The sequence below is a fragment of the Nymphaea colorata genome, chromosome 6, assembly GCF_008831285.2.
Source record: "Nymphaea colorata isolate Beijing-Zhang1983 chromosome 6, ASM883128v2, whole genome shotgun sequence".
Lineage (NCBI taxonomy): Eukaryota > Viridiplantae > Streptophyta > Magnoliopsida > Nymphaeales > Nymphaeaceae > Nymphaea > Nymphaea colorata.
In genome coordinates this window covers 12406101-12429512 of record NC_045143.1, presented here as the reverse complement: position 1 = coordinate 12429512, position 23412 = coordinate 12406101, and positions in this window count along the sequence as shown.

Here is a 23412-nt window from a genome sequence, read left to right as displayed (position 1 = left end):
ATTTTGCCCCTCTATGATCAAATTGAGTTTGTAGAGCCTAAATTGGCTTATGAAAGGCAAATAAATATTTGGATTTGTCAAATAGATAAATCAAATAAAAAATTAAAATTCAATTTTTCAAACGAAAGTTTGATTCAGTTAAAATTATGGACAAAAATACCCTTTTCGAGCCAAATTTGATAGAATTTTCAGATTTTATTCAAATTTAAATTGGATTATCATAATTCAATGGCATTTGGAGCTTAATAACTAGGTTTTAACCTAACAAGCTCGATTTCAAACAAAAAAATAAATAAATAGCACAAAATAAGGCAAAACCCTGTATTTTCGTCCAAAATTTGGTCAATGTTGGTCAGCTAGGTCTGAACCAAGTTGACCAAACCTAACCCAGCCCACCTAGCTCGTGTAATTGGGATAAGAATGAGTAAATAAAGTCATTAAACTCCATTTATTCCATTTTTCATCTCCCTAAGCCTTGATTAATCTTCCATGGCAAATTTAAGGAGGTGGTTGAACTCACCTCCTCCTCTATATAAACCTCCCCTTGGCCACCAGGGGGGGGGACGAAATTTTGATGTATTCTATCAAGTGCTGTAGCCAAGGAGCTAGCAGGGAGAAGCCAAGGAAGAGAGGAGAGATTCATCCAAGAATTCTTCCCTCTTTTCTCTTTCTTCTTCATTTTCTTCTATTCTCTCCATCGATTTTGCTAAGTTAGGGCGCTTAAGTGAACCCTTACTTAGGATTTTCGTTGTGAGAAGTCTTCTTTTCTACTACAAATTCCAACAAGTAAGATATTCTACTTCTAGCTTTGCTAAGCTCGAATCCAAGCTTGGATACTTGCTTAGGATTGCTCGATTTAAAAAACAAGTGAAGGTGAATATCAAGTATCAAGACCGACCGCAAGGTAGGTGATTTTAACCATTTCTCATCTATTTTGGCTTCTCATTAGTTCATTTTAATTCCAGCAATTCGTGGGAGGGTTTATTTTCATTTGTTTCATGGCTGGGAATGATGTCCAGCTAAGGAAAACCTACGATTAAATGTACTTGTTAATGCATCATGCATGCATACGTCGGTTTTTCTTAAAGATGAACCCATGTATCAAATTTTGAAAAGGGCCCCAAGGCCACGTCCCTTTCAAAATAACCAGCTTAAAACCATTTTGAACTCCCCATCATGAGAGAATATCACGGTGAGAGAGTGATCTTACTGCAATATATATATGACGAAAAAGCCTATTAAGGATGAATGCATTCTCTCATGAATGTAATCCACCTTTGCATGGCGAAATTAAGGATGAACTAGCTTGAGCATTCATTTATCCCTTTCTATTTAAAGTTATTTTGTTTCATATTTTATTTAATTGATCAAGGGTAGTAGGGCAGATTTAGAACAAGTTTTCAATCTTCCCACGTAAAAGAACCCAGCCATGAATCTTCATGATTTGTGAGTTATGTGGTCCCTTCATGAAATTTTATTTTGAAGAGTAAAGTATGTATATGTATACATTGTTATATGCATACATATGCGTGTTCAATCTCTTGTTAAAAATTGCTTTCCTCTCTTAAAATCAGATTGGAACATGTTTCCGAACTGGTTTTAAGAAGACGGTTCATTTTGATTTTCATAGTACCAAGTTATGAAATCATTTTCATTTCATTTTAAAATTTGCTTAATTTCAGCAATCCATACGTAAGATGTATGTATTTTTTTGAAATCAGACCATGTTTTATAGGAATTGATTTAAGAATGTCAAATTTTACATATTTCAAATGCCAACTATCTTAGAACCATCCAAAGAAGTTGACGATTTCATGAGTACAAAATCTGAAATTTGATCAAGGACTTCTCATTTCTATCTAAGAAACAAGCTCTTTATTGGAATCAATGTCCATAATTTTCAGCTATCTAAATCAACATAAGGTCTGATTTTTTTTAGCTATCTTTGAGACAAAAGTGGATGTCATCCACGTCTCCCATCTATTTCAAAAAAAAAATTGATTTTGACATCATTTGTGTATTTTTCATCATTTTGATAGTTTTATGTCAAGTCAGCTTATGGATTATATCTCTAATTCATATGCTTAATCATATAATAAGCATATTTAGAGAAAGTCCTACATGTTAATTAAAATCAATCTCTATGTGTAGATCGTATGATGCGCAATTGCAATATGGACCTTAAGAGATTATGAGAGAGTGAAGAATGTATGTTTCATATGAATGAACCTTGAGAGATTATAAGAGAGAGAAGAATGAATGTTCCATATAGTTTCCCTTCTCATTTCATACATTCACTTTCACTCAAAATCAATGGCACCACATGCACATTCTCAAGAGGTTAAGTGATTCAAATTTGAGTTGCAAAAAGTGACCAAGTCATATTGCAACAAAAATTTATAAACTTTTCTTAACTTCAAAAGAAAACACAAGCAATGCATTCATGATCTTGGCCAAAGTATATTTGAAAAACAACACGTTTTCTAACAATTTGGAACCTATGTTTCATCAAAAGAATGAATTCTACCTAACCAAATCACACGATTTGGCAAAAGAAGAATTAAAAAATCAAGTTTCTTTGCTATGGAAACTTTGTTATTTTTCAAAAGTTGATCATAATTTCACCTCATGAACCATTTAGAGTTCACAATAAAGAACTCAATTTCACTCTTCAAAATCTTCAGGAATTGTGTATTTCAAATCCAATGGCACAAAAACAAAGGTTTTTGAACCAACTTGAAAATCCTCTAATCTTCAAAACGAGTTCAAATCACTCATTCAAAATAAATTTTGGTTCTTGAATCCAAAACCTCAATGCATAAGCATATAGGATTTGCATCAAAAACTCGTATATGATCCAAATGATCCTTAGTCCTTGGTCTAATTACCCCTGTTAAAGGCGGCAGGAATGGTTGGACCTCGTACCGATGGGCGGATCCCTTTTCATTAAAAATTCTTTCAAAACCTCAATTTTAAAGGAATTTTGCTGATTTGCATATGACACCTTTTGAGAAAGGGGTGGGGTGCGAACAGTTGTCAAGGACCAAACTGCGATGCTTGAATTTACATCATCTTCTGGTCCTTCCTTTAATTGTTTGGTATTGTTGTTTGCTTTCATTTCTTGCTTCTTGTATTTCTTATAGCTACATATATCTAGTTTCATTAGATTTAAAATACTTCAGATTCTAGCAACCCATGCTAGTTAGTTGCATATTTTAATTGAGCTAATGAAAAAATTTGAGTGTAATTGCACATCTGAACTAGTATAAACTTGTAGACTTGACTGAGACTAAGTCTCTGACAATTTTTGACACATAAGAACTACAAACAGATTTGGTATTATATTAGCAACCAGTTAACATATGCCCACACGAGCACATTGTGTCTTATTGTTGTATTCAGGCAACATCATATAGTTAACATTTGGATTTCTAACACAATTGTGTAGTTGAATACTTTCTTGGGGCATTTCACAACCCACTCAAGATGGAAGCAGGGCAACAACAAGGAGAATAAGAGCTGCCCATGTTAGACAATGTGCTGTTGATGATCTAGGAGTTTAATGATTTCAAAGATGCCACACTGTAGGTTAAGGATTTTCCTTTTTTTCATTTGTTCGTACTTGTAGAAACATTTTATATAAGTTTAAAAGTCCATGCAACACTATTTAACATTTTGTAGAACTTTAATTTATTTTAATAGAAGTAATTCTTTGAGTATTTTGGTTTTTTTGTTATCCTTGATTCCACTTGGATTCAATAGGTTTTGTTCCTTTATATTGATATTCAAATAGTTTTTCCTAGAGTTTGACCCAGACCCGTTACTTGTAAAAGCCAAAAAAAATTGTGATTGGTGTATGGTTTCAGAGTATTACATTGACTTATTTGATATAATTGATTTTATATGTGAATGGAGATTTGAATTTGATTGAAAAATTATATGTTATCCACAACTACACGTAGGGGCAGCGTTAAAATTTGTAGGTAATTTTTTTTTTTAAATTTGAGTTAGGCCATGACCCCTGTCGGACACCTTGCCTCTGCCCTGGCAACACCAGCTCATACATCTCATTTAGTACATGCAAAACAAATAACTACACTCTGGTAATAGTTGCACAACACTCGAGAACAGATAAATTGTACTTTGCTCATAGACATGTTGCACTAGAGTAATGATTACACTAAACTACACGAACAAATGAATTGCACACTAAGAACATATGAACTATATTCTATGCAGAAATCAACTACACTCAGCTTATAACAAAAATTATACATACTAAGGTGCTTGTACAAGTTGGGAATGAATGTATAGAAGGCATAGACCTATGTGTACTGGACTACTAGTAATTCTCTAAACTAGTAAGGTCTTAACGGTTGCTTGTTTAGTAATGGTGTTGTGTCAATTGCCATCTTTTTTTTTTCTTTTTCGCTTTTGACAACTTTTTTAAGATGTTTTTTGACATCTTATCCCATGATTAGAAGTTCAATTTCCTCTTAATACCTCATGCATTAAGGTATAATCCATCTGTATCAACAATATTTGCTTCTGCAACATTAAATAAGATGTTAATCCTTGGACAAACTTCCTCGTTTGGTTCAGGAGTTATAGCTTGGCTGTTGTTAGTGCCTTAGTTAAGCCACTTTTGCTTCTCATATGCATTTCATTAACATTCTTAGCATCTACCATTGAAACTCTATAGTACATTGGTTTATCTTTTGAGGCAATTTCAACAACATGAATTAAGGAACTACATAAATGTTGATAGTTGGATGCAGTGAGAGGTTTAACATTGTTGTCTATCATAGGAGTATTACAAATTACCCAAAAACTCACTCTTAGAGTTATTGGTCTGTTGTTGCACCTTGCACTTTTCATGTATGTCATTGGTGTTTTCTTGCATCAATAATTTGAATGCATGCCTGCAAAGAACACTGCTAAATTGGAATTTCCTACATGAGCATTGAATAGTGTCACTTTCTATGTTGTATGTCACCATGCATGCCCCAACTTGATATATGTGTATATTGTCATTGCATGCAATTACATCAAGCAAACTGTCAATAGCTTTAACAAATACAATTTTAACCTACTTGAACATAGTGAGTGTGTATAAATTCATAGCATATACCGACAACTTCATCTCCATTGTCATTGGAACTATGGGGAATACCTTGCAATCTAACTATAACTCATTACCACTACCAACTTCATATTGACTAAAAAATCAAAAAATTGTCAAACATGAGTAAAGGTTCTTCTTAAGGATATCATGCATAACAAAAATACTATCAATTGTATGCTATAACACACTTCTTTTTGTCAACATACAACCTTTCCAACCAGTTGTTATCTTCTAACTGTATTAATCACTCATTTCCTTCCATGATGATAAGATAGGCTCTTCATCTTGTGACTTCAGCATGCACTTTGATAAGCAATCATTGAACCCAAGCTTTTTGTCGAAAACATGCCATGTATGTTTTGTTGCATGTTCGAATGTATCATAAATAAAGCCAATGATATGCATTTGTCAACAATTCCATTATCAACATTAGTCAACATCACTTGTGAGTGCACCTCATTCATTGCCTCGGTAAAATGTGAAAACAACAAAAGAAAAATCTCTATCATCTAGTTATACAAAAATGCACCACCAAATATGCAACTTTGTGTGTGGTAGTTTCTATTCTGCAACACATGAGACCATATTGTTGGCAATTTAGTACCATCAAACAAGCCATAACTTGCATACATCTCCATCTTTTAGTTTGTGATCTTCATGTGTTCGCAATGCTATATTGTTTATTCTTTGTTCATGCTCTACTACACGATGTAATATGTAATCAAGCTCATTATAGTGGAGACTGGAGATTTCCTGCTTTAGCCTATGAATGCATCAAATATAGTCTGCTTTCAACATTCAAATTTGTGAAATAGTTTGTTATTGTGCACACTATTGGCTTTTAATCTTTCACATGTTGCATTAACACGAATGTCACCACACATGTGTGTCATCCTCTCAGAAGCCAAATAGGTTCAGCATAATCTTCTTCTATCCAACTTCACATCATCATTTCCAAATTTTGTTTCTAAATCAATTCAAATTTGCTTGCAATTTTCATCTTCCAATTTAATTTCCTACTTGTTTTCTCAAATGCCTTTTTTAAAACCACGTTGTATACATCGTGTAGTCATAGGACTTCATGTTGTGAACCCAATGACAAAAAAAACATTTAAGTTAATTCTCTAGCCAATACCCTATGGGTTCCCTTAGTATTTAAATTAATTCCTTTTTCAAAAACTTAGGAGCATGTGCATCTTCCATTTCACATTGCAAATCAGGTATAAAGCATGACACTTGGTTATTTAGGCATTAAGCATATAGTTTTGTCATTAGTTTGGTTACCTTTGGTAAATGTGTCAGAAATAGCTCAACTTCATATCAATAGGATGTGTCTCATTTATATTTCCTTGGAATGGAGGCAAGAACAATTTTCTCCCATCAAGTCATGTCACGTGCAAAGTTCCCAAAGATTTTGCATATAAACACACCTCATGCCAAAGTATAAGTGGCCTTAGAGCATCTTCATTGAGTCGTTAGCATAGCAGTCACGTCCATGTCTAGAGTCATGCTTTATAAATCACAAAAATTTAAATGACAAACATATGCACCAATAGCTACATCAAATCAAGACGATGTTCTCCCTAAGCAATTTAGATATGGAGTCACTTCATGGCAATTTTCATAGTTCCGTGATTTTTGGTTTAGCCTATGAAATGCTTGCTTTAACCCTAAAAGTTGAAAAAATTGTGTCTTCACAAATAGCAATACCAACTTTGGTACTGTTGATTTAATTTTATGGAATTAAAGAGCAGCAAGAGAAGGATGCACTCAAAAAGTTGAGTCAATTCCACCAAGATGCAATGAAGGGATATTACATTTTGTCTAGTGATTGACTACTATGCATCACAAATGCAAACCTATTCTTGCAATGGAGTTTTTTAACATGAAGATTTACCTTGTTGCATGATATCCTAATGAAATTCAATGATATGCCCCATCAATACTAGATAGGTTGCATGACAAATAAAAATAAATAAAACTCCAAAAAATGTGGGAGACTAAATGAGTGAAGGACAGATGCCCTTGAAAAGGTGGAGACACACTAAAGCAGTCGAGGTAGCCAATGGCTACAAGTAGGAGTGTAAACCAAAATAGTGTGGACCTGCTAAATTCTTTGATGTATTCCCACACTGATTATTTGACTTCGTTGAAATATCAAGGACTTGTTCAATATAATGAAGGCCATTTACATGTGTAAATGTAAGTTTAAATTTAGAGGGTGTAGGACCTTAACAATCACATAGGAAATTATAGGAGTACACCAAAATAAGTATGTTGGGTATAGCCATAAGCCATGTCATGGCCTTCACTTTAAATGATAGGGCCTACTCGTTTTATGTGAAGGCTGCCAACATTAAGCTCAACTGTTCTCCTTCCTAAACTAAGTCCCTAGAATGGGTGGTAAATATATAATAATCACTATTTCATTAATTTTTTTTTCATTAAATCTTTGAGCACTTTGCTACATTCGTCACTGCTAGTGAATAGAGGAATGCTTCTATTTTTGTGCATCACTATCATTGACCTGCTCATGTTGGTAGTATAGAAATTGATTTCCTTTTGACATGCATATCTGAATGCTTATTATATGGATTGCTATTGTGAATCTATTAATGCCTACTTATGTGCATTGCCATAAGTGTGTGCTCATGTCAAGTGTGCTCTATTATGTGCATCTCATTTTGGCCATGCAATCATTGTTCAACAATAAAAACATTGCTTAAGTTCATCATTGTCAGTGATCACCATAAATGCTCCTGTTACTTTCAAATCATTTCACCTAAAGAGTTGTTTCTGATTTGAAATGTAAATTGTTGTTGTTGAAACTATTAATAGGATATGAGAGATACCAGTGTGATCTTTCTGCTGTAATACATCCCAAGAAAATTAGGTCCTGATGCTGGCTTAGTGTCCAGATTCCACAATAATGGCAGGTTGTAAAATGATGATGGTTCGGAAATAGGTTTACAGTGAGGATGGAGCTGGTCACCCTTGAACACCAGGTTTTCACGCTATCACTTTCACCAGCACAGGCTGAATGAGCCGGTGCATTGGCCCTCTTTCCAAAGGGATGCCATCAGCATCCCATGCTAGTACTTCAGAATGAGTCAAACAGCTCGAACTCAACTCGTTTATGAATGAAACAAGCTCGAGTTCAAATGTCATGTGCTCGAAATGTTGAACGAGTCAAATATGAGTTGAAAGAGTTCAACTCATTTAAACTCAAATAGGGAAATATAATGAGAGAATAGATAAACAAATAGCAACTGAATGAGTTAAATGAGTTAAAAGAAATGAGACAAGCTTAACAGAAGCAAGTTAACGAGTCGAGCTCAAGCCTGTTCTATGGAGCTCAAGTCGAGTTCAAGCTGAGATCGAGCTCCACTCAATTCGTGTGCAGTGACATAAGTGCCTCCATGGTCTGTTTCCAGTATTGCACCGGGAAATGGCAGAACCGTCCAGCCGCCTTGCCATGGTGGAGGGATTGACCTCCTGTGGGGCTATTCCAAATATGTCGGCCTTTACTCAAGATTGCTGCAGATAATTTTTTACAAGACCGAGGGAGAAGCCATGCAAGGAAGCACAAGATGCACAGATTTATATGAACTGGAAGGTTCCAAAAGGAAAGGCTAAAACTAAAAGTCGTGCATCATAGCATGATAAAACTTCGGAACAGACCACCAAAGGTGTGAAATCACCTTTTCTATGGCAAGTGACAAAATTGCAGTGAAATCACCTTTCTTTTTTATTTATGTAATTGGTTTATGTATGTCGTTGTATGCTACAATATTGCACGCTTTACGCGATTAACATTGGAGTACGTCACAGTGGAAGAATAATTCCAATAAACCTTACCTGTCTTTTCACTCCTTTCTCATGCACAATATTGAAAATTTAAGCAAACAGATAAACAATGAACCTAGAGAACATGTAACATGAACCTATGTACATTAATTATGTGAATCCTGACAAAACAAATAATTTAATCCCAGTGGCGAAGCTAGAAATTTCAAGTTAAAGAGCACTTTTAATTTAAATTTCAAACTTTAAGAGACCTTATATGCAAAAACAGTAAAAATGAATGAAGTATCAGTACACAAATAAAAGAAATTTTACATGCTGGTGTGAACAATTGCCCATCCGCCACTGTTCAAACCTACGAAAGTACCAAAAAAAATTAACAAAGCTATCTTGGCATTTATGAGTTCAACCTTTATAAAGCACCGCTCCAAGGAAACGAAATCATTTTATTGATGCGATTTTTTAGTGAAAAATACCTTTCCCAAACCTAAATAAATAGTATGCATGTAATGCTACTATATGAACTAGCAACAAATTAAATTAGAAAGTGCATGAAATGGAATGTGATGCAATGCATGGCCACCATTGCATTTGAATGAGGAAATACCGGGACATGTGGCACGACACTGCATGGACATGACACAACAGTACACAAAGTTAGTAATGATGCATGCAATGCAAGTTAATTTCCTAAACTATATGAATGCATGTAGAGGCGGAGGCAGGGGGTGGGCAGGGGTCTTGGGCCCCACTCAGACTTTAAAAAATTGGAAAATTTATATGTAAATTTTAAAAATTATAGCAACATATATAAAATTTTAAAAAAAATATTTTGATGCTTGTTAAAATTTTGAAACTATAGTTGGAGCCTTGCAAGAAGAAATTCCTAGCACCACCCTTGAATGCATGGTAGATAGTAAAATGATATCATAAGTTAGTAAGTTAATGTTTAAATTAATTAAGTAAAATAATGACAGGACGATGCCTAGGGCTGGGCTGGAGCCATGGCTGCCCAGTGTGACACCTATGTCAGCTAATGGGGCCCTACCACTTAGTCGACCTCCCTTATGGGTTGACTAAGGTTGCTCAATTATTAATTGTAATTGATTTCTTTGTTAACCAATTAGGCTAATTAAATCCTAGGTTAATTTCCTATGTAAGCTCATGAGTTAGTATCCTAGCTAAGACAAAGTCAAATCCCGTCTAAATCCATAAAGAGCTGGCATGAATTGGGTGACACTTAACTTATTTTCTTCTTATTAAGGTTGTATGGCCATTCGAATTGTTAATTGATTATCTTTCTAAACCTCAGCCTTTGAATTTTAGGAAGAGGATTTCGAGAACAAACCATATCTGGCGTGATCTTGAATGAACTGTAAAAATCTGACGAACTTAAAGTGCATTATCATTTTAGTCCAGCCCTCAACATATGAGGACTCACCTTTATGAACTCTCAAGCTCTCACCATGCTCCTCGTTTCCATAAGGTACATGACTTGCTTTTAGTATTTCAGAATTGGGCGCCACCCTCATTGTGCTTCAACTTATAGGTCGGCCTCCCTTTTGTAGTATAAAGAGTTGATACATCGGGAATTTAAAATGGAGACTGGCAGCCTACCGACCCGCACCCCATCTGTTATACCAACCCCCTTGAAGGCCACCTTTATCAGCTTTATAGCTAAAATGCATGCAATATGCCTTGCACATATAACACGTTCCATTAAATACAAGACGCATTCACAAGAACACAATGCCAAAACGTAATAAAACTATAACTACCAAAATGCAACCCTGATGAGTTAAATGCATGACGACAATGAGATTTCTAATTTGGTAATTAACTGTCTCCTCTTGAAGTGATTTTATTGCAGCATCTTATTCACGATCCAGGCCAAGAGCTGGCTCTCAAGGCCAGTTTTAATGGTGGCTGGCTGGATTCCGATAGGAATTCCGGCCATGCATATGTAAATATGTGAACATGGTACGGCCTATCGAATACTGAATGCAACAGTATTATCATCCTAATAATTAAAATAACAACTTGACTACACGATTACAATTAAAATGAAAACTACGCATACTGTTCTACATGAAGAAATAAAATAGATTCCATTGCAAATTGAAACTAACAACTCTTTGGTAAATCATCTAGCCTAAATCGGCAGCAAAACCAAGCAGCCTAAACCTTTTACTATCTATAAACCAATTGGTGGCTGAAGTAAACATAATAAAAATCAGATTCTAAGCTTAACCAGATGCATCCTATTACTGACAGTAACATGAAAAATTTTCTAAATGTTAACAAACTATAGGTTAGAGAGCAATGGCTTCGAGAATGATGGAGCTAGCAGTCAGCAAATCCAACTTGAGTAGATCTCCAATGCACATGTGCTTTAGAGAAAAAACACTAGAGCTCATGCCTTTACGAAAACCCTTATGCATGCACATAATTCCTCAAAATATATATGCCATACGACCTTTTCTTTTTTTAATATATGTGACTTATCATAACTAATGTAACTTTTGAAAAGGACGCACTAAGTAACATACCACCAGAAAAGAAAATGCTATAACAAAAATGAAATAAATAAAATAAAATAATTACAAAAAAGTAAAATGTCTACATGATAGGAACTTTCTAAATGGCAAAGTGGGTTATATACGCCTCATGCTGCACAAAAATTTCATGCATATGCCTGTGATAATGCCACGTTGTGACCAAAGGTTTAGGGGTTCGATAAAGCACAAACCAAATAATTGTGTCAGTCTATATATGCATGTCGTTATAACTGATATACTCCTTCGAGCAGCAAAGAAGTGTCTTTGTTTTTTTCCCGTTCGTGTCGTTATCTCATACCCTTATCGTTATCTCATAGCCATTATTTCATACCCTTATTGCTATCTCATACCCCTATCATTATTTCAAATGCTAAGGGTGTGAGATAATGCAATGTTAGGGCATTGAAGTAAATATTTACATATCGGTAGTTGGGTCCATCCTCTGGCCTAACGCTCATTGTGTACACAGAATGGTACATAGAACTCGCTCTCCCTAAATGGTGGCATGAAAATAAAGAAACTACTACTTTTAATACTGCCTAACATGCCTTCAAACTAAACGCGTGATTCCTTATATGCCTTGCATCTCCAACAAGGTCGTTCCATGGAGGATGACCTCCATGGCTGGGTCTCATGGAGATCCCGATTGAACTTGGTAAGATACATGAAAAATTATGACAACGCATATGCAAATCCTATATTGCATCATGTATGCAATGGACAGTGCATGATGACTAAGGTGCGCAAATGCAAAAAGTATGCAACATAAAAGCAAACCGATACATGACCCACAATTAAGAAACTTCAAGGAAAATTAAACTTTATATGTTAAAGTTAGTAGGTTAGAAAAAAGAGAGAGTTGACCAGAAGCAGTGATGATGCCATGCACCAGCTCTCACCCATTTCCCTTCATGTATTTTAAACATTACCCATATTATACATCAAACATATATAATAATATATGTCTAATTAATTACCCTATCTATGCCTAAATCATGTCGTAATCATAAAACAAGATCAAACTGTGTAGAAAACGGTGACTAGAAGGTGAATAACAAGATGAAGCCGATGGGTAAGTTGAACCCATCAATTTCTTCTCTTGCAAAATCTTTAAATCACTGCAAAAACTCAGATCAATACCCACAACAACTAGAAGAAATATACCATTCAACATCTGAAAAAAAAAAAAGGAAGAAACAATAGAGATATAATAGAAAATAGAATAGACTATAGACCGACTCCAGGCACGCCTATAAAAAGAGATGCAAAGAAGAACACCTATCTATTTGGTGTTTTGATGAATCATAGAGGGATATGATGCAATGTAGATAAAGAATTTTATGAGAAAGAGAAGGAAAACACAATTTTCATGGTTCATATCATAGATCCAACATCCACAAAACAATTCATGCAGAGTCCGTAGCTTCTTTTCTTATGTCCTTCAATTTGTTACAAAATATATAGCAAGTTGAGGAAATAGTAAGATGATGGCAACAATAAGGCAACAATAATTCCTCAATGTTAACAATGCAAAAAAGGCAACTCAATCATTTTACAAATGGAAGGAGGATATTGACACATTGCATGAATCTTAGCGAGCTTCTCTTCACTCCCTCTCAAGTGGAGTGTAGACATTGTAGCACCTCGACTTGCTAAGAACTTAGCTAATTCCTTTTCTTGATATAGCTAGCTAGCCAGCCAACAAGTTGATTTCAACTATGAGTATATGAAGTACAAATTTCTCCATTATGAACTTTTTCTCTCACAAAATGACAACCAATTTCTATATGTTTTGTCCTCTCATGAAAAACTGCATTTGCGGCAATATATGTGGCAGCTTGATTGTCACAATACATTGGAGTAGGAGAGCTGAATTCAAGTCCAATTTCTGTTACTGTAGCTCTAATTCATGCAATTTCATAAGTTGTAGTGGCCACAGGCATGTATTCTTCCTCTGTGCTGGAATGAGATATATTTTTGTTTCTTATGGTACCAGGATACAAGGTTATCACCAACATATATTGAATAGCCTATAGTTGATTTCCTATCAATATGAGCAGGAGACTTTTTCAAGTATTTTAGAATTCTATCATCTTTCAATGTTCTTCGTTCAGATTATGCCTATGTTGACTGGCTGGTTTACAGTAGATGTTATGTCCAGTCTCGTGGCTATAAGATAAATGAGTCTCCCTACCAAACATTGATATCTTGAAATGTCAGAAAACTTCTTCCTTTCAATGGCATTTTCCTTTGCCCCGACTGTCACAGAGGCATCCACTGGTCAACATCCAAGCGTCTTTTGTGTCCTTCAATAGGTCAGTGACATATTTCCTTTATGACATGTAAACCTCTCTTGGATTAAGCAATTTCTATGCTCAAAAAATATCTTCGTTCACCCAAGTCCTTGATGTCAAACATCCTTTTACGAAGCTCCTTGGTTTCTTTGATGTTGAGACTATTGTTCTATGTCACAATAATGTCATCTACATAGATCAATACCAGAATATATTGATGTTGTTTCTGTTGAAAAACAATGAGTTGTCAGCTTTGCTTCTTGTAAAATTGTGTTGTTCAAGAGTTTTACTCAACTTGAGGTGTGAGGCTTTAGTAGATTGCTTTTCGAAGTTTACATACAAGAGATGAATCTTAAAGAGGAAAACTAGGAGGGCATTTCATGTAGAGTTCTTCTTTTAACTCTCCCTGTAAAAATGTGTTCTACACATCTAATTGTGATAAAGATCAATCATAGTTGTAGGCTATAAAAAGTAAAGTACAAACATTGTTCATTTTTGCAACAAGAGCTAATGTTTCCTCATAATCTAGACCTTGTGTTTGCATGTACCCTTTGGCAACGAGCTTGGCCCCATATACTTCTACCATTCCATCACTATTGAATTGGTCTTGTAAACCCATTTACACCTCGCTGCAAGTTTTTCTTCGGAAAGACAATTAATTCCCAGGTCTTGTTTTTATGTAAAGCATCAAGCTCCTCTTGCATAGCCTTGAACCAAACAGGTTTGTTGTTGGCTCCTTCATATGTACTAGGTTCTGATTCTATCTCTAACATGGTAAAGAAGGCAGTATGGGTTTTGGAAAAAATTTTGACAGTAACTTGTTTTTCAATAGGATGTCTCATGGCTTTATATGTGACGTAGTCTCTCAAGTGGCTTGGTGGTTATCGATCTCTTTGGGATCTTCTAAGTGCAAGATTCTCAGTTGTCCTACTCTCAGGTTCAATGGAGTTGTTGCTTTCAATGGAAGTCTGCTCAAGGATTTCTCTTGGTTCATTATAGTGGCTAGTAATGATTTCGTTCAGATCATCGGAAGCACTAATATTTGGCAACATTGGCTTCCTTGATTGATCTTCCTTGGCATGGCTGTCCTCAAAAAATGGAACGGTTTCATCAAATTTGACATCTCTTGAGATGTACATATGTTTTTCATCAATGTTGTAGCCCCCATCAAGTGTTTGATGTTAAATTCACGTCTTGTTAACATATGAAGAGGTGGTTTTCCTCCTAAGCTGCAACTTGGAGTTCAATTTATCAAATAACATGTGTCATAATAGTTTCGCTCCAAAAATGTTTGGGAACATTAGATTGAAAAAGTAACGATCTAGAAATTTCAAGTATATGGTGATTTTTCTTTCAGCAATTTCATTTTGCTGAGGAGTTTTTACACAAGAAAATTGATGCACCATGCCACTTTAATTTTCAAAATCACCAAAAAACTTGTTTTTTGAACTCTATTCCATTATCAGTTTTCAAAGTTTTGATCCAAGAATTAAATTGATTCTTGATCATGTTATAAAAATAGTAAACTTTTCGAAAACTTGAACTTTGGAGTTTAGTAAATATAACCAAGTAGTCCTAGAATAATAATCAAGAAATGACAAATAATACTTGAAATTATTATAAGAGACAACCGAGGTGAGGCCCCAAACATCATCATGCACGAATTTGAAAGGCTTACTTGCAATAGTTTCAAACAAGTCAAATATAGGACAAGTCATTTTGGCATATTGGCAAATCTCACAAATATGAGTGTCTAATGAAGCATTAGGAAAAAAAATACAAAAAATTCCACTAGCTGAGTGGCCTAATCTACATTGCCCCAAGTGTCGGTCAAAAACAAAATTAGCAATCATTGCAATGTTCGCCTTTCCTTGGTAGATCACGTACAAGCATGTTCCTCTCTCCCTTCACCGATCGTCCTCTTCATCAACCTGTCCTAAAAGATGACATTTGTAGGGAAAATAGAACTTTGCAATTTAATTATTAAGCCTAATAAAAGATAGTAAATTGAGAGACAAACTAAGCATGTTGAAAGTTCTAATTTGTTTTCAAAAAAAAAAAACCAGTATTCCCTATGCCACTTATTTCGACACAAGAGCCATTGACAATAGTAACATGCTTATTTTCTATTTCCCCACCCAAATTTTTTAAGTTGCTTCGAAAGCTTGACATGTGTTCAGACATGTCTGAATCAACAATCCAAGAGCATGAATTAATAGTTGGGTTATTTGAATTAATATATGACCGGCTTTCATTAACCTATTGTTGGAGCTTGCTTTTCGGCTGCTATCCCTTTTATCATTTCAGCAATAGTCAAGAGAGTAATTTCACTCTCCTTTTCTTCACTTCGAGTGATATGTGCTATAGGTCCTTGCTTCTTGGGATGTTGAACGCCTCTAGTATTGGGTTGACCATGAATTCCAGCATTTCTCATGCACATGATCTTCCTTGTTGTAGTATGAACCCACCAGAGGTTTCCCTTTTGGTTTAGTCGACTGGTCCTCATGTTTTTTCCATACGACTTCTATTCACAAATATGTTGAATGCTACCTTTTCAGCACTCTCATTGATTGATTCATCTATATTGGTATCACCAGAATACATAATTTTTCTTCATTTTCTTCAAGCAAGAGAGTATTGTAGACATAGTGTTCACATCCCCAAAACTCTCTTTTTGGTTTTGGAGTGCTAAAAAAAGAGATTTTATTTTGAAAATGAGAGAGAAAGAGACTCACCCGTCGGTACGATGATCGACCGTTCCCGGTGCCTTTACCGGGGGTAATCAATCTAAGGGCTATGCTTATCCTTGATGCATTTCATTTTGGCTTAAACATCTTTTTCATTCTATATGCGGTGTAGAAAAATATTGAAAGTTTGATGTTTCAAACTTTTGAAAAGATTCTTCAATAATTACTTGAGAATGCTAAACATTTTGAGGAAAATTAGAACTGACAAATCTTTATAAATGTCAATTGGAAAGCTTGGGGAATCATTTTGGAAACCACTTTGGTGTTCTCTTAAGACTTTAAGTAGGTTTGAGGTTTTACTCTAATTTGTTTACTACATAATTAGAGCTCTATCTCATCTTGTTTAAGTTCTTTTAAAGATATGATTGTGCTTATTTGTGATGTTAAGTGAATGTGGATGCATGAAAGCATTGATCCTACATGATTCATTCCTACCACAACATTCATCTAAAGGCATTCCTACCATCACATACATCTAAGATTTTTGTAATAAATATTTTTATGAGGAAAGAAAAATTTTTGAAAATGGAATGAGATTGTAGACCATCAAGCACGAATCCAATATTGGGTCATTACTTGATTTTTTGTCTTAGTGAAATCGTCAAATGAGAAATTAAAATCTTAAATCATAAGAGAAAAAATTAAAAGTGTGCTCTTGATCACGGTTTCTTTTGATCCAAGACAAATCCGTTGAGATGGGACAATGAGAATTCATCTCTTTCCATTTGCCTTTAAGTTTAGCAATATACTCACTGAATGTTATATTTTCCTATTTTAGATCATATATTTCATGACAAAGTGGGTACATGTTTGCAGTGCTATTTTTTTCAATATAAAGTTCTCTTTTAGCATTTTGGACATCCTCAGCGGTTTCAAAATAATAAAAGCTTTCAGCAAATTTGGCTTCCATAAAATTTAATAACTAAGACTTCACCATGTGATTCCTGGATTCCCATTCTTCGGATTTAGGATCATTATCATCAGGCTTTGGTTCTTTTCCATTAATGAATCCAAGTTTTGATTTTCCTATGAGAAATAAAGTAGTTGCTTTCAACCAAGCTAAGTAATTCATGCCATTTAATGGAACATTAATAACCTTGAGAACATTAGTACTTGTCTCCACAACAATAGTTGTTGATGTCCAATGGCCTGCAATGTATAATTACGACCATGAGTACTGCCAGCTTTTTTATTTTTGTGAGATGTCATGGATAAGCTCAAGGATGACACTAGCTAACTTGGCTCTGACACCATGAAGAGTTTTATGAGCAAGAGAGGGAAAACACAATTCACATGGTTTGGGTTTTAGATCCTACATCCAGGGGACAATTTCACACAGATGCATGGCTTTCTTTTCGTATGTCCTTCAATATGTTAAAAAATATATAGCAAGTTGAGGAAACGGTAATATAATGGCAACTGTAAGTCTTCAATGTTAACAAGGGAAAAAAAGGTAACTCTATCATTTTACAAATGAAAGGACAATATTGACACACTTCGTGAACCTAGCGAGCTTCTCGTTAGGAGACTTGATCCAATGGTTTTAGCGGCCCTCTTAACAATGGTTTTAGCAGCCCTCTTAACACGCCTACACCATGCAAACTCCTCGTGTGACTTCAAATATGAATCCATGAAGGAAGAAGGTGCATAAGGATCTTGGCTAAGAGCACCCTCGCAAGCCAAGATTGAAGGCCTAGGCACCCTCGGGCCTAGATCCTCATGTGACCTTGCTCGAAAGCCTACAAAAAAACATGAAGTGAAAAAGAATAAGAAGAAAAGTGAAAGACACAATGGAACAAAGATAAGGAGTTGAGCACTAGCTAAAAGCAGCCTCCTGTGTCGGGTGGATGGAAGAGAATACAAGGAAATATCTCTTGAGGTGAGCTGTGGTGGGGTGGGGAGGGGGAGATAAGAAGAAGAGCAGCCACCACTCACAACAATGGATGTTGCAATGGGGGAGAAACCCACGTCTATTTTTTTGAGGTTTCAAAATTTTTAAAATCAGTCCAATTGATGTTTGCAAATTCCTCCTAAAGAGAATGCCTCATTTGAAGGCAGTTTTATGTAATTTTATCATTTCTTCTCATTTGGATTGGATTTAATGACTGGATCCAAGATTTGCTCTGCTTCAGCTCTTTGGATTTGAATCTAAATTTGGATCTCCTGTAGAAATGCTCTATAGCACAAAAGTTGTGATATTTCCTCTGTTTTAGCATTGTTTTACATGAAATTTGGAACAACAATTCTTATCAATAAAAGCAGCATGAACATAGATTTTAACTATAAAAACATGGATGAATGCATAGAAAATGATATAAAAATATGGTGCATTTCATGAATCATCAATTGCATTAATCTTCTCACATTACTTAAATCCCTAGAATAATCAATTGCATCAATCTTCTAGTATAACTTCGATGTGGTCCTTCATTCCTGTAATTCTTCTAATGGTTTTCAACATTATGGTGATCTCAAAATCCCTAAACTGAAAGGTGTTGGTATGAGTTCGTCACTTCTTGATCAGTACATCCATCCTTGTCTAGTAGACTTAGGAATGGTCATTGCTCAAGATCTCAAAATCCCTAAACTGAAAGGTGTTGGTATGAGTTTGTCACTTCTTGATCAGTACATCCATCCTTGTCTAGTAGACTTAGGAATGGTCATTGCTCAAAGTTATACCAAAATACGTCCTCCTCAATTAATCCTTTAGGAAGAAGTTCAACTAATCATACCAACTATGAACTAAGGGGTCGTTTGGCTAATAAAATAGTTACATATTATATTATTAAGTTGCCCTAAAAATTTAAGATGGATTCATGAAACACTAGTTTGAATTTTTCATAAATCTGTCTCAAAAATTGGAGTAGGTTGGATAGGATTAAAGAATGGTATATAATTGTTCCATTAGCCAAACAACTCATGAAAACCACTAATAGTGCCCCAAAAAGTTTCACCTCAATACAATAAATAATGTCTTCTAAACTTTGATGAACTATAATTAAGTTTCTAGTTCATATATCAAATCAATGTGCCATCATATCTAATTTGCATTTATAAACTTATTATGGATCTTTAAATCTAATCCATCTTCTCTTCCTCTTTTTCCTTCCCTCATGTCTCTCCTCTATTCGCTCTCTCCCTACTTCACCTCTTTTTCTCTTCTATGTTTACTTCTTTTGCAAGTTTCATCATCTCTTCTCTACTCTCAACTTTGTCTTCTCTCCTCTTAGTTTCAATAACTTCTTCCTCTTTCATCTCCAGTTCCATCTTTTCTTCCTCTCTCCTCACAGCTTCCCCCTTCAAATATCTCTCTTCTATCCCTGTCACCCCACAATCACTTCTTTTTATCACTTTTGTTTTTTCACTAGAACTCTTATGTTTTTTAGTTCCATCCTTTCTCCTCTACTCTCAGCTTCTTCTTCTCTCCTTTTAGATTTAATTTTATATTCTTCTCTCTTCTCAAGTTGTTTTTCTCTCCTCTCTAATTCCACTATCTTTTCTTGTCCCCTCTTGGCTTCTTACTATTCTCCCATTTTCCCTCTTCTATTTGCTCTCTTCCCCACAATCACCCCCGTCTTCTCTCCTTTCTTATCTCACTAGAACTCATTATTTTCTCTAAAATTTCATCTGCTCTTTGTTGTTCTTAGCTTTCTCATTTCTCCTCTTTGGTTCTAGCTTTTTTTCTTCTCTCCTCTTAGCTTTCTTTTCTTTTCCCCATTAGATTGAACTTCTATTCCCTTTTTTCCTACAACCATTGCTTCTCTTTTTTTGCTCTCTTACAAGAACTGTCTCTTCCCTTTTAAGTTCCATAATTTTCTCTCCACTCTTAGCTTTCTCATCTCTCCTCTTAGTTCCATTATTCTCTTCTCTCATGTCAGCTCACTTTTCTTTTTATCACCAGATCCACATCTCTTCTTCTCTCCTACTTGCCTCCTCTCCTTGATCCTAGATTTTTTTTCTCTTCCTCTCTTCTCGTAGGTTCCCCACATTCCCTTCCTCTTCCCCTCCTCTTAGGTCCATGTTTTTCTACACTCACTTCTTCAAGTCTCACTTCTTCATTTCTTGTTTCTTCAGCCTTATTTTTATCTACTCCATTTATATCTCCTTGCCTTTCTTCTCAAGTTCTTGTTCTTTCCTTCCCTTTCATCTTATGTTTCCTACAATGTTCCTTTCCTAATCACTCTTAATTTCATCTTCTTCCCATACTCAGTTTTTCAACCCTAGCTTTTTCAATCATCACTTGTTCAATTCTCTTTTCTTTAACTCATGTAGGCTCTCTACTTCACTCATTTGTGCCTTCCATTGTCATGTCATGGGAAAGTATAAATGGTATTAAAAGAATCTTGCGTGGAGTTATAGATGGGATAGTTTTGTCCTTCTCATTTAGCCTATGCAATTGTACAATTTAAGGGTTTAAAGATCAAGCATATATACCAATATTAATAGCTATGCATACCAAAAAGGATTGAACCTAAAAGTCAGAAAAATTTAGTCAAAAGTTCCAACAACAAGATTAACAAGTTTACCAACTATGATTTTACAAAATGTAAAAATGATAAGTTTGTATAATTGAATATAAAGATTGACTTGAAAGGTTTTCTATAAAGTTGACATGTCAGACAGCAAAGTACCAAGGGATTAAATACTGTTTTGGTGATTTACTACCATGCAAAGCATGTATGTTCCTACAAGACTGAATAGTGATTTTGTAAAATGTATGCATGGTGACAAATACATATCATTCGACATGCATTATCTACAAAGTAGTGATTTATGACACCCATTAACTAAAGGGATTTTATATGTTGTCGAGTGAGTTAATGCTTCACATGCCAAAGGTAAAAACGTATTCCGACAGCAAAACTGACTGCTTGGACTTTTATATGCTTTATAAAATATATCACGGTGGCTAAATTATAGGTCATTCGACATATATACTCAACTTCTACAAATTTCCAATTTACTGTCGTACAGTGATACCCTAGAGATTTTCTATAAAGCGATCGTCTTTGCTACACAATAACTTAACGAAATTGGGTCATGACATATTTTTGACATCCCATAGCTAGTAAAACCAGTAAAAGTACTTGCACATCAATGCCAGATAGAGGTAGCCAATCACAATGATAGAGAACACTGAAATAATGTAAACTTGCACGATAGAGGTACTCCTATATCAACGATCCCCCAACTTAAGTGAAAACTCGAGACATCTACTGATGAAGGTTTTGGAAGAGACATGTGGCTTGTGGGTTTGCAGTCCGATGGGAGTTTTTAAAGGAGATTTTCTACTTCTCTCTAATGAAAGGCAATTACATATTTGTATAAAAATAAGCATCGTCTAATGTCTTCTTAGTCAATGTTATTCACATCTTTATAATGATGGCCACATTAGGCAGAAGAGAAATACAAAACTCAAGCGTGGAGGAAATTAACGTTTTATTAGTAAAAGGCATAACCATACGTCCTTCTACTGACTAACGTATTGATTCAAATGAAAATTGATGGAGGGGAGGAAAGATAAGGTACACGTGATGTGCATGTGGCACATAGAGTAACTCCATGACATGAAGTCATGTGTTATATGAACGACAAATAACTTGTTTCAATTGGATTCAGTGAAGAGAATTGCTGGATCCAAGATCATACGTACATATCATGGTTTGTAACTAACATGTAGAAAAAATGAAGCAGAAATTGGTTGCTGACTCATTCACTTGAACTCAAACTTGGCCATATAAGTTCGACAATAAAAACAAAGTTTGTTCCTCACTAGATTTAGGTTTAGTGTGTGTACATGTTCTTTTTTGTTGTGTACAAACAAATTATAATGAACCGCCTGACAAATTGGTTAATAACAAAATGTGCCTAACTTTTGAGAAATCTCAGATAGACGTTCATCTTTTCCAGCAAAGTCTCAAAGAGGCGCCTCTCTTTATAAAGCATTAAAAAAAAAAAAATAAAGTGACCAAAACACCCGTTTATCTTCAATATCAGAAAAACAAACCTTAAAAAAGGGGACTTGGTTTATTGGCCTTCGCCTTCCGTCCCCGGCTTGGTAGCGAGGGTCTAATCAAGGCCCTCACTACCATACCAGTCAAAATAAGTATGTCGTGTTGTGCACAAAATTTCGTGTGCGAGAAAATGTTTTTATTTAAATAAAAAAAAAACTTCTTGTAAGGATAAAGAGAAATTTAAAAAATAAAATAAAAAGACTTTACAAAATATAGTTTGTCAATAATTTCAAAAACGTTTTTTTTTTTCATATATATGTTCAGGGCACTGAGTAGCATGGCATACAACTCTATTTCCCATACCAACCAGTCACTGCAAGACCAAGTGTAACAATCTCTTTTGAGGGTGAACCTTGTAGGTCTAGTCAGTAAGTTCTTGACTAAGCCTCGACTAAGCTTGGGCATTGGGTTGGGCTGGGTTGGGCCCGGGCCTCCGACCAGTCCAATAATGCATCAAGCATATGCTCAATCACAGGGGCAAAATGAAGATTTTTTTCAAAGGCAAGCTGGTTCAATGAGCTTATTGGGATAGGACCAAACTAAACTTGAATATAAAAAATATATTAGACAACTAAAAAATTTCAATTTTTGTAATGTTTTTTTTTTCAAATAGCTGGGTGGGCCACGGCCTAGGCGGGCCCCCCTCCATCAGCCCTTGCCCGGTCAGCCCGATAGAGCTCGATTTAGCTCGATTTATTTTTTATATTATTTTTATTTAATAATATATATATATTATTATTAAAATATATTTTATATTTAATTTTTTTATGTTTAAAAATATTTTTTTAGTTTAATCGAATCGACTGAGCCCAACCAAACTCGAGTTACCCAGACCTATTCTCGGCTCTCTCCATAAACAACAAGGGTCGT